Below are 12,648 nucleotides of genomic sequence, written 5' to 3' on the forward strand. Positions count from 1 at the left end.
GCACATGGTCCACTTTCATTCTTTTGCATGTGGCTGTCCAGTTTTCCCAACACCATTTATTGAAGAGACTTTCCTTTCTCCATTGTATGTTCTTAGCACCTTTGTCGAAAATTAACTGTCCGTATATGTGTGGTTTTATTTCTGGGCTTTCAATTCTGTTCCATTGATCTGTGTGTCTGTTTTTGTACCAGTACCATGCCATTTTGATTACTATTGCTTTGTAGTATGTTTTGAAGTCAGGGATTGTGATGCCTCCTGCTTTGTTCTTTTTCTTTAGGATTTCTTTAGCTATTCGGGGTCTTTTGTTGCCCCATATAAATTTTAGTATTCTTTTTTCTATTTCTGTGAAGAATGTCATTGGGATTCTGATTGGGATTGCATTGAATCTGTAGATTGCTTTAGGTAATATAGACATTTTAACTATGTTTATTCTTCCAATCCACGTGCATGGGATATCTTTCCATTTCTTTATGTCATCATGGATTTCCCTCAATAATGTCTTGTAGTTCTCATTGTATAGGTCCTTCACCTCCTTGGTAAGATTTATTCCTAGGTATTTTATTCTTTGTGATGCAATTGTAAACGGTATTATCTTTTGAGCTCTCTTTCTGTTAGTTGATTATTAGCATATAGAAATGCAACTGATTTTTGTAGATTGATTTTGTACCCTGCAACTTTGCTGTAGTTGTTGATTGTTTCTAATAGTTTTCCAACAGATTCTTTAGGGTTTTCTATATATACAATCATGTCATCTGCAAATAGTGAGAGTTTCACTTCTTCGTTACCTATTTGGATTCCTTTTATTCCTTTTTCTTGCCTAATTGCTCTGGCCAAAACCTCCAGTACTATGTTGAACAGGAGTGGTGAGAGTGGGCAGCCCTGCCTCGTTCCTGTTCTCAGAGGAATGGCTTTCAGTCTTTCCCCGTTGAGTATGATGTTAGCTGTGGGTTTGTCATATATGGCCTTTATTATGTTGAGGTACTTTCCTTCTATTCCCATTTTATTGAGAGTTTTTTTCATAAATAGATGTTGTATCTTGTCAAATGCCTTCTCTGCGTCTATTGAGATGATCATGTGGTTTTTATTCTTTGTTTTGTTGATGTGATGTATCACGTTGATTGATTTGCGGATGTTGAACCATCCCTGCGTCTCTGGTATAAATCCCACTTGATCATGGTGTATGATCTTTTTAATGTATTGTTGTATTCGGTTTGCCAATATTTTGTTGAGGATTTTTGCATCAATGTTCATCAGCGATATTGGCCTGTAATTTTCTTTCTTTGTATTGTCTCTGGTTTTGGTATCAGGGTGATGTTGGCCTCATAGAATGATTTAGGAAGTGTTCCAACTTCCTCTATTTTTTGGAATAGTTTGAGGAGGATGGGTATTAAATCTTCTTTGAATGTTTGGTAAAATTCAGTGGAGAAGCCATCTGGTCCTGGACTTTTATTTTTTGGGAGGTTTTTGATTACTATTTCAATCTCTTTACTTGTTATTGGTCTATTCAGATTCTCCATTTCTTCTTGGTTCAATTTTGGGAGGTTGTATAAGTCTAAGAATTTATCCATTTCTTCTAGATTGTCCAATTTGTTGGCATATAATTTCTCATAGTATTCTCTTATAATCCTCTGTATTTCCATGGTATCCATTGTAATTTCTCCTCTTTCATTTCTAATTTTATTTACTTGAGCCTCTTCACTTTTTTTCTTAGTAAGCCTGGCTAAGGGTTTGTCTATTTTGTTTATCTTCTCGAAGAACCAACTCTTTGTTTCGTTAATCCTTTCTACTGTTTTTTTGGTCTCAATATCATTTATTTCTGCTCTGATTTTTATTATTTCTCTCCTTCTGCTGACTTTGGGCTTTGTTTGTTCTTCTTTTTCTAGTTCTGTTAGGTGTAATTTAAGGTTGCCTATTAGGGCTTTTTCTTGTTTGTTAAGGTGGGCTTGTATCGCTATGAGTTTCCCTCTCAGGACTGCTTTTGCTGCATCCCGTATGGTTTGATATGGCATGTTATCATTTTCGTTTGTTTCCAGATAGTTTTTGATTTCTCCTTTAATTTCATCAATGATCCATTGGTTGTTCAGTAGCATGTTGTTTAATCTCCACATTTTTGTCACTTTCCCAGTTTTTTTTCATGGTTCATTTCCAGTTTCATAGCCTTATGGTCTGAAAAGATGCTTGTTATGATTTCAATCTTCTTAAATTTATTGAGGCTTGCTTTGTTTCCCAACATATGGTCTATCCTAGAGAATGTTGCATGCGTGCTTGAGAAGAATGTGTAGTCAGCTGTTTTTGGATGGAGTGCTCTGTATATGTCTACTAGGTCCATCTCGTCCAGTTTTTCATTTAATTCTAATATTTCTTTATTAACTTTTTGTCTGGATGATCTATCCATTGCTGTAAGTGGGGTGTTAACATCCCCTACTATAAGTGATATGTCTTCTTGATGTAGTGTCCCTTTTATCATTATATATTTCCCTTCTTTGTCTTTCTTAACCTGTTTTATCTTGAAGTCTACTTTGCCTGATATGAGTATGGCAACACCTGCTTTCTTTTGTTTGCCATTAGCTTGGAGTATTGTCTTCCACCCTTTCACTCTGAGCCTGTGCTTGTCTTTAGTGCTAAGATGTGTTTCCTGAAGGCAGCATATTGTTGGGTCTTGCTTTTTAATCCATCCTGCCACTCTGTATCTTTTGATTGGAGAATTCAATCCATTTACATTTAGGGTAATTATTGATATATGAGGGCTTAATGTTGCTGTTTTGTCACTTATTTTCTGGTTCTTTTGCATTTCCTTTGTTTCTTGTCCCATTTGTTTTGGACTGCCAATTCAGTTTGGTTGTTCTGTCTTATGATTCTTCTAGTTTTCTCTTTGTTTATCATATGTGGTTTTGCTTTGATTATTTGTTTAGTGGTTACCTTGAGGTTTGGGCAAAAAATCTTGTGTATGAGATAGTCCATTATCTGATAGCCTCCTATTTCCTTATACTATGTCAATTCAGTCACTTTCCTCTTCCCCTTCTAAGTTGCTCTTGTTATACCTTATTCTATCTTGTGTTGTGGCTGTGTGTTTACAGTGATGAGGTTAAATTTATTTTTGGTGAATTTCTTCCTTTGATCTTTGAGTTTAGTATTTAAGTGGTTGCTAACCTATTCCGGTAAAGATCTACTATTTCTCTGATTTTGTCTACCTACTTTTCTCCTTCCTCTAAGCTTTGAGTTCCCTTTCTCTTCTTTTTTTTTCAGGCCTGAGGGCCTTCTTGAGTATTTCTTGTAGTGGGGGTCTCGTGGCCATGAACTCCCTTAGCTTTTGTTTATCTGGGAGAGTTACTATTTCTCCATCATATTTGAAGGATATTTTTGCTGGATAGAGTATTCTTGGCTGAAAGTTTTTGTCTTTCAGTATTTTGAATATATCATTCCAGTCTCTTCTAGCCTGAAAAGTTTCTGTTGAGAAATCCGCTGAGAGCCTGATAGGAGTTCCTTTGTACGTTATTTTTTGTTTTTGTCTAGCTGCCCTTAATATTGTTTCTTTGTCGTTGACCCTGGCTAGCCTTACCACTAGGTGTCGTGGTGAAGGCCTTTGTCTGTTAATATATATAGGTGTCCTGTTGGCTTCGCTTACTGGTATTTCCTGCTCCTTCCCCAGATTTGGGAAATTTTCAGCTATTATTTCCTTGAATAGGCTCTCTGTTCCACTTTCCCTCTCCTCTCCATCAGGAATACCTATAATTCTTATGTTACATTTTCTAATAGAGTCAGATATTTCTCGGAGATTTTCTTCATTTCTTTTTAGTCTTAGTTCTCTCTCTTCTTCCATCTGGAGTATATCTGTATTTCTATCCTCTAAAGTACTTATTCTTTCCTCCATATTGTCAGCTCTGTTCTTTAAAGATTCCAGATTCTCCTTTATCTCCTCCATTGTGTTCTTCATCTCCATCAGCACTGATTGGTTTTTCTTTATGATTTCAATCTCTTTTGTGAAGAAACTCCTAATCTCATTGAATTGTTTGTCTGTGTTGTCTCGTATTTCATTGAGTGTTTTTATGATAGCTATTTTGAAATCTCTGTCATTGAGTTTATGGATTTCTGTGTCTTCGGGGTTGAATTCTGGGTGCTTGTCATTTTGTTTCTGGTCTGGTGATTGCATATATTTTTGCATTGTGGTTCCTGTGTTGGTTTTGTTTTTCCTCATCCTGGAAGTCTCTGGTTGCAATTTCCACCTGCCGCCACTGTCTGGTGGTAAAGGGCTGTGTAGTCTAAACCCCCTGCGCTCTGCCCCGGTTTTTCTGCTGCGATCCGCAGTTTTGTTTTGTTTTTTTCCCGCTGCTATCCACGGGTCCAGTCGTTTGATCAGGTCTGCCTCGGATCGCTAGGTCTGGTCTGGTCGAGCTGCAGACTCCGGCTTGTGGGGAGGGGGGAGCTCTCTCTTTTGCTCTCTGGGTCCCTGACGTGGGAAGCTTCTCGTTTGCCCCTCTTTATCCGCTCTCTGGGGTGCTCAGATGTTGATGGTAGCCCTGTGGCTCCTCTGAGTCCTCTGTGCGGGAGTTTCCCACTGGCTGAGAGAGTCCAAAGAGCCACGGTTTCCCCGCTGAGGGCCGCCCCTCCCCCCTCTCTGGGAGCCGCGCGGACCGGGATCGCTGATCTGATGGGGAGGGAGCGGAGTTCTCCTTACCTCTCCCCACTTCCACCGGGGGACCAGCACGTTCCGCTCTCAGATGTGCGGCAGTGTGGATCCCTCCGCTCTAGGTTTTCACTGTCTGGGATTCCGTTGTTGGTCTGTGGCTGTTGCTTTTGTTGTATCTTGTCGGGGGAAGAGTTCACGGGAAAGCTCACTCCGCCATGATGCTGACGTCACTCTTTTTTGTCAGTTTTAATAATGAACACCAATTAGCAACTGGGAAACAGCTACAATTTGAGATGAGAATGTGAAGAAAGAATTAGACGTCACATGTTTTTGCTTTTCTCTGGGGCAGTAAGGCTTGCAAGGGGAATGAAGTTCCATCTTTGCTCTATTGAGTTTGAGAAGGTGTAAAATTCATTTGTGCTGGGCAACACTGTTGACCTGTGGAGAAAAACTAATGGTTCAAGCAGCTGATCTAAAGAAATAACTGAACTCATAAAAGTTTTAGCTTATAAAGTGTGCTTCAACTCTATTTAACTTTACTGGACATCCATTGACCTCTATGTGCAAGTTATTTGTGATAGGTATTGAAGGAAATATAAAGAATTATAAGGTTCCAAGCTCCTCCACATACATGAAATTGTTTGCAAGATATAATTTGATTCTCTCAAGGTATTTAGTGTATGTTGTATTACAGAACCTTAAAAAAATGAGAAAGTTATCGAGAAATTGTAATTAAGGACAGCTTCTAAGGAGAGGTGGACTAGATCAAATCCTCAAAGGGACCACTTTTGAGCAGATGGAGGGAAGAAAGAGTGAGGATTTCAGATGGGAGAAGAGAGGAAAGGTACAGAAGTAGAAAGGAACATGGCATTTGGGCATGGGGGTGGGGAGGCCATGACAGGCACAGTCTTCCTGTGACTGAGAGGCAGCTCAGTTTTCTCCTGCAGGAGCCCAGCACTGCTTCCCACCTCCTGGCCTCCTCCACCTGCAGACTCCGTGCTTGAGCCAAGGCCTATCTTTTTTAATTTTGTGAGGAGATCAGCCCTGTGCTAACATCTGCCAATCCTCTTCAAAAAAAAAGAACCAATGAATTAGAAAAACGATTCCAACACATCACTATGTCCAGGTAAGCTGCAAGGCAGGGAGGTGGTATTTGTTTGGAGGATAAGATACATTTTATTTTTATTTTTTTTTGTGAGGAAGATCAGCCCTGAGCTAACATCCATGCTAATCCCCCTCATTTTGCTGTGAAAGACCAGCTCTGAGCTAACATCCACTGTCAATCCTCCTCCTTTTATTTTCCCCCAAAGCCCCAGTAGATAGATGTTTGTCATAGTTGCACATCCTTCTAGTTGCTGTATGTGGGATGCGGCCTCAGCATGGCCAGAGAAGTGGTGGGTCGGTGTGCACCCGGGATCCGAACCCGGGCCGCAGGTAGCGGAGCGTGCACACTTAACCGATAAGCCACGGGGCCTGCTCAAGGTGCATTTTAAGTTTCAGGAAATAGTAGTTCAGCATCTGTTTCATCAGAAGGATTCCTGAGATGCCATTTTAGCTCTCTGGTGTGAAGCTCTTTTGTCCACAAGATGTTCTCCTTTAGAGAGCCCGTGGTCAGTTATTTACCACTTCCCACATGTTCTGAGAGTCTCTTCCTTCTTGAAATCCCCTTTCAGACTTGAAAACCTACTTTATTTTTGTGCATAATCTCCTCTATTTAAAATCTGGATTTCTCTTCCTGCAGGATCCTGTGTGGCACATACAGCCTTACTGTAAATTTGGAATGCCATTGATTTGTTCCAAAACCTTAGAATGTTTTAGAACTTAGAACCTGATGAATAGAGAATGTATATGCTTCTGTTTAGGATTCATATTTTTCAGATGGCTAGAGGTATCCCACTTGTCAGTAATGTGGCTTTAGGTTTAGCAGAACTTGAAAATCTGAATATACTAGAAAATAAATTACATCTCTCATACTAACATTTACAAAATAAATGATCACAATGTTAACTTACCAATAAGCACTTTCTATATTCTAGGCTCTATATTATGCTTACATAATAAACATGATAAAGTTTCAAAGAGGAGCCAATTAACTTTTGAGCAAAAGCTTGACTTGAGTGTATCTTGGCTTCATTTTGACAGTTGTAGCCTTAATGTTATAGTAATGTTTTCTTTTTCTGGGAATCAGATAATCTTGTTGTTGGGGGAAGAGGGAGAATCTCCCTCTGCCCTTTCCCTTAAGGTTCTCATGGCTGGCCAAATAATTAACAAGACAGGTTAGCAGGAGAAAATAAAACCAAGTTTAATAACAGGTATACATGGGAGAAACTCAGAAATGAAAAACTCATCCCTCTGTCTAAGCAGCCTACTTAAGTATTGCAGTTAAAGGCGAGGAACGTGTTGGGGGTGGGTAGAGGTCTGGGACCTCAGAGAGCAAGAGGCAACTCACATGGAGATAGAAATGCAAATGTTTGCCTGACAACTCCTCTCAGGGTCATCTATAGATAATGTGGTCAGGGAGAGATAGAGTTTTTGATAAAAGGGGCTTGGTGCCTTTCCTGTTGTAACCTCTATCCTACATTATCTTTACAGCCATCATGATAATAGCTCCTTCCTGAAACAGATCTTTTGTTTTACATTCTTTAGGCAGTTTGGGAGGGGAAACTCAAATATTCTTCCTGAGTTCTCTGAGTCCTTATTGTCTTCAGATTGAAATAATCTGCATACCAGAGTGGTGCCTCCTGGGGTAACTTGCCCTGAGCACCATCAGTTCCCTCCTCTGAAACTTCCCTAGAAGTTTCACAGTCCTTTTGAAAATTAAACAAGTTTCATAGTCCAGAAGCTGAGTTGGTAGATTGTTTCATCTCACTGAGCACATTTCTTAGTTCTGATAATAGATAGTTCAATTAAGTACATTTTAGAAGGTGGTGATGCAGGTGGGCTCTCAAGGTTACACCTATATTGTGGAAGCAAGCAATCAAGTATTTAATGGAAGCATTTCTATGTAAATGAAAGAAAAACAAGGTTAATGGTTGGAGCAAGTTGTAAAGCAGTTTCTGAGTTTAGAGGACAGCCAGATAAGATTTTTAGATGTCAGCGTCAAAGCATCTTTTGCAGTTTAAAATGTCTCTGATGATGTCATCGGGTAATCTCTTAAGTTTATATCAAGTCCATCAGCTTCAGTTTGTAAGGCTTCAGGACAAAGGGCAGGTTCAGTTTTCAGTGATTCCAAATGAAAATGATGGAAAAAATGAAAAACGTTAGTTTGGACATCTGTAGCCAGATATTTTAGGAGACTAGAAGAAATCAGGATCCAGTAAAGTCAACAATATAAAACAAAAACCTTAAAAGACAATTAACAAAACTAGGATCTAATATGCGCAAATGTACACTATAGTTTTAACTGAAATATAATTTTTCTTTCTAAAATCACCCTCATTTTTATCAAAGATAGACAAAACTAAGTAGTTTGCAAAAAAGTCTAGTTCCAATAGAGTTGGCACAATTATTTACATAAGTACAGCAAGAATAGCAAATGATCACATAGGCTCTTTTAAATCTGATTTGCTGGAACTTTTTATAAGCAATCTCAGATTGAACTTTTAAGGCCTCTCGAGGCCAGGAAAGCCCAGCCAAGGATTTTGTTATCAGAATTTGACTGTAATACCTACAGACTTGGGTGAATTCCTCTCTTCCGAGGTTCCCCCAAAATATTTTGAGGTTCCTTGTGCTTGCCAGATAAGTGACATTCTTTACTTATCCTGGTAAGTGCTGCTTGGAACATAAGGTATCAGGCCGATATTTCCACGTGGCTTTATTCCATAAAGTCCAATCTTCATTCCTCAAAAGCTGTATGGTTATATCGCAAATATGATGTTCCAGTCAAAACCTTGGTAATATAACCAGTGTTTCCAATTGTGTCCTGTTATAAGGAGAACAGATTCTTATTGAACTTATGCAACTAACTATATTGCCATGAAAACAATACTCACTTACTAAGAGTTTCCAAATTCGAGGGATCAGATAGAGAGAGAAAGAAAAATACTTCAATTTTACTTACAAAAATATCATTTACCAAATTGTTATAAGTCATAGCTAGCTCAGGAGAAAAGAGAAAAAGTTTTCCTTAAATCTAAAAAAACAAAACATTAAAAATTCAGCAATACTTCAAATGAAAAATCATAAAAATTATAATTATCTTTATCAGTTCATTCAGTCCTGTGTAATCCATTCTTGATCCCAATCTTTTTGTTAGCAGCTTCATGAAGTTATCAGTCTTTCCATCATATTTCTGTAATTTCTTACTAAGTTCAGTTTTATGATCAGAAAGTTTGTCAGAAACCTGTACTCCATTGTAAATGTCAGAGTACTTTCCATGATTTTTTCTGAAGTGGAAACATTTTGCAAAAGCATTAGAGCAAAGAAATAAGCCTGTAAACAACAAGACCTCAAAATGGCAATTGACAGAGAAATTTGGTTAATTTTGTGACATACAACACTTTAAAATAATAATAACCAGAATTATGAGTGATAATAAGGACAGATCAGAATTTCAGTAATGTTATACAATTTTATAACACCTATGTCAATAACATTTGCCCACATAACAGCACCTAAGCAGACTTATCATCACTTGTCTGACAATGCTTTCCATGTAATTTAACATACTGAATAAGCCTAATAAATTTAGTATCTTTTCCCTTATAGGAAGAGAGCAAATTTCTTTGAGAAGTTCCAGGGCCCTTTGAAAATTATCAAAGAAAAAAAGTAAAAAAAAAGACTTTATTTATATGAATTTTGGGGAGCTTGTCAAAAATATAAAACGTTAAAGCATAGAGAGCATTGACAGTCCAAAAACCTTAATAGGGAGACCTCAGTCTTTTGAACACAGGAAATTATTTTAACAGTTTTTTTTTCTGTCTTTTAGGTAGACTTACCGAAAGGTAACGAAAAATCTTTTATAACCTCTTTATCAAGTTCAAGAAAATTATCCTTTTAAGAGAAATAAGACCAAATTATAATTTTGGACCTGCTTCCTTCTGATATTAAAACTCATTTACTTAATTAAATTCATTTCAATCTGAGCCAACTTGACCATACAAAAACACCTTTTCCAGAATTCCTCTTCCACAAACCTATAACTTTCTTTTTACATTCAGAATTTGTCCCGTGTCTTTCTTTTCCCTCCTGCTACTTGAAGACAAATTTATCTTTCTTAATCAATCAAATAAAATGTTTCCATTCTTTGTTCCCTCTTTATACATCTTACTTTCCTTGTACACAGACATAATTTTCTTAATATTTAGTAGCTTCAATCACATATACTAATTAGAAATTTTAACTCTTAGAAACCCCAATTTGTAAGTAAAAACAAAGTAAACCATTATAAACTTTCTTTTACACTAGGATCTTGTGGCTTGGAAAATTTATAAAGACTTCATAACTTCTAGAAATATGTTACTTTATAGTACAATCTTTTAATAAGACACACGTTTACCAATAGACCCAAAACACCTTTTAGTTTTCCTGTAATGAAAAGCCAAAAGTAGACAAACGTAAGTTTACCAATCAATGTCTAATATCTTATCTAATTTGGAAATGATGATACTCAGTGAATTTTTATCAAAAAATTTAGGAAAACTCTAAAGTTTTATGTCACCAAAAAGAGTTTGGAAGCTGTAACCACCATAACACATAATTATTATTTAAAGTTCACCCAACATTCATCTTTTTCACAACTATTTAGTTGTTCCCAATAATTATTTAGATTGTCTATAAGACTTCATAAGACATTAGATAAAATTAGCCATCATTTAAATTACTATTTTTGTTAACCAGTTCTGTAATAGAAATAACATCAGTTTTTTGTACAAAAGTTCATGTAAATTTCATCACCTCTTATACCTTTAAACATAGTTATCATTAAGATTTTTATTAATAGGTCTTGGTCTTCTGATTTTGGACAAGGGAAGAATTCCCAGTCAGACATTTTAAAATATACTCAGGCAAAGTTGATGTAACCTCTTTATATAAAATTAGCTCAAACATTCCAACCTTTATAATCTTATCAACACTTAGACTTTTACATGTTCTCAATTCAATTGTAACCTGAGTCAAGGTCTTAAGGCTATTTAAATTTTTCCCTTCATTTTTCTGGCTCTTTTTTAGGTACCAATTAAACAATTGTGTGAGAGCTCTCAAAACATATTTTTTTCCCCCAATTTAGAAGTTTTCCCAATTCAAAGAATCCGTCGTCTGGTCATTGACAAGTAGGATCTTCATTTGTATATTTATTCCAATAGTGACTAGATCCAATAAGACTTTTTAAGGAAAGACCCAGAGGTAAATTTCCACGCTTAGAATAAATCTTTATCATGGACGCAAGAGGCGTCCATGGTGAGGGCGCAGATGATGTAGCCCCCATGTTCCACAGAATTAAATATCAAATATATTCAGAGAAAATAAAGACCTTCGTTGCACAGGCGGTAAGGATGGTGTAGTTAAAACCGTGTCTCCGGTCTCCCACAATAGTGTGGGATGCCTCCAGTCACAAACCCGCTAATCTGTGACACCGGGCAGGCGATACTGGAATGGGATTTTTCCAGCACTAACAAGCAGTGAAGGTTATGACGACAAAATCCCTTATGAACTGGGCCCTTTATGACAAACTCCCCTGAGAGCTTGGCACAGCTGGACAAAGAGACAGTTCAGAACCCCAGTCCACTCGACTGGCTACCAAGGGGCACCCCAGTAAATGCACCTTCCGTATAGTGGAGACCAAGGAGAATATTCTCACTTGGCACAAATCCAAGTTGTCTCAGGACACAGAACAAGACAGAAGGAAAAACCTCATCCAGTTTTTTTCTTATGTGCACAATGACAGCTTTAGCCACACCTTAGGTCTCTTGGAGTCAGAATAATACCTAGAGAGGGAGGTGCCACGGGGTTGGAGACTGTGTGCTTTACAGAGTACCTCGTCATTGCATGGACATTTTCTTGCAGTTGGCGGGGGACCTGTGTCATCTACCCTGTTCCGTGACCCAACTTATCCAGTCACGGGAGTCTCCTGAAAGTGGCGAGCGCCCTAATGGCTCTTAACTGCTCGACCCGTGCCCACAAAATTTGTGGCCTTTTTGGCTTCCAAGATTCCCTTGGCAATGATCTTCACTTCATGTGCCTATTAACCCACAGCAAAGTTTGTCTAAATAGACGCCAGTCTGGTGAGACCCGCAAACTCACCAGTCTGTGGGGCCGGCCCGGACAGTAGGCTCATAGGGCCTATGCCTGCGTCCTACCCTATGGTATTTCCTTCTTATGACACACTATACAAAAGACAAAGACAAAAGAGAAAAACAGAGACTATCTCAGGGGAGAAAAAGGATCAAGATCAAAACCAAGAGTACTCTACCAAATTTACCAGAGTCACTAAAAGCACAAGAAACTAGTTTCCCAAATATTTTCTCCCGCCAATCTAAATTTAGAAAGAGAAAAAAATTCTCACCACTTCCTTCCACCGGACTCCACAGGTAGAGATTCTGGGAGGCTGACGTGGTAAGAAGTCTTACATTTTGCCAGCATTCATCAGGCGTTCCCGTATCTCATCATCTGCAGTAATCCAGGGAGAAGACAGTTCTTCCAGCCGGAGAATGCAACTTGCCAGCCAGTGTAGCCCTACCTTGGGCACAAAAACTGTTGCGGGAGAGAGAGTATCTGCCTCTGCCCTTTTCTTAAGGTTCTTATGGCTGGCCAAATAATTAACAAGCCAGGTCAGCAGGAGAAAATAAAACCAAGTTTAATAACATGTATACATGGGAGAAACTCAGAAATGAGCAACTCGTCCCTCTGTCTAAGCTGCCCGCTTAAGTATTGTAGCTAAAGACGGGGAAGATGTTGGGGATGGGTAGCGGTCTGGGACCTCAGAGGGCAAGAAGACAACTCATATAGAGATAGAAATGCAAATGTTTGCCTGACAACTCTTTTCAGGGTCATGTATAGATAATGTGGTCAGGGAGAGATAGAGT

The 12,648-nt window shown here is 38.3% G+C and overlaps 1 long non-coding RNA gene across 1 annotated transcript; it reads right to left on the reverse strand.

Moving 5' to 3' along the window:
* Positions 1-7,540: 7,540 nt before the first annotated feature.
* LOC147911467 (uncharacterized) lies at positions 7,541-12,143 on the reverse strand. Its single transcript, XR_015550842.1, has 3 exons — positions 12,129-12,143; positions 8,384-8,549; positions 7,541-7,583 (listed from the first exon to the last, which is right to left on the reverse strand). It is a non-coding gene; the product is annotated as an uncharacterized LOC147911467 (long non-coding RNA).
* Between the last annotated feature and the right edge of the window lie 505 nt (positions 12,144-12,648).

The sequence above is a fragment of the Ceratotherium simum genome, unplaced genomic scaffold (genome assembly GCF_057802395.1).
Source record: "Ceratotherium simum simum isolate JZ-2026a unplaced genomic scaffold, ASM5780239v1 HiC_scaffold_43, whole genome shotgun sequence".
Taxonomy (NCBI): domain Eukaryota; kingdom Metazoa; phylum Chordata; class Mammalia; order Perissodactyla; family Rhinocerotidae; genus Ceratotherium; species Ceratotherium simum.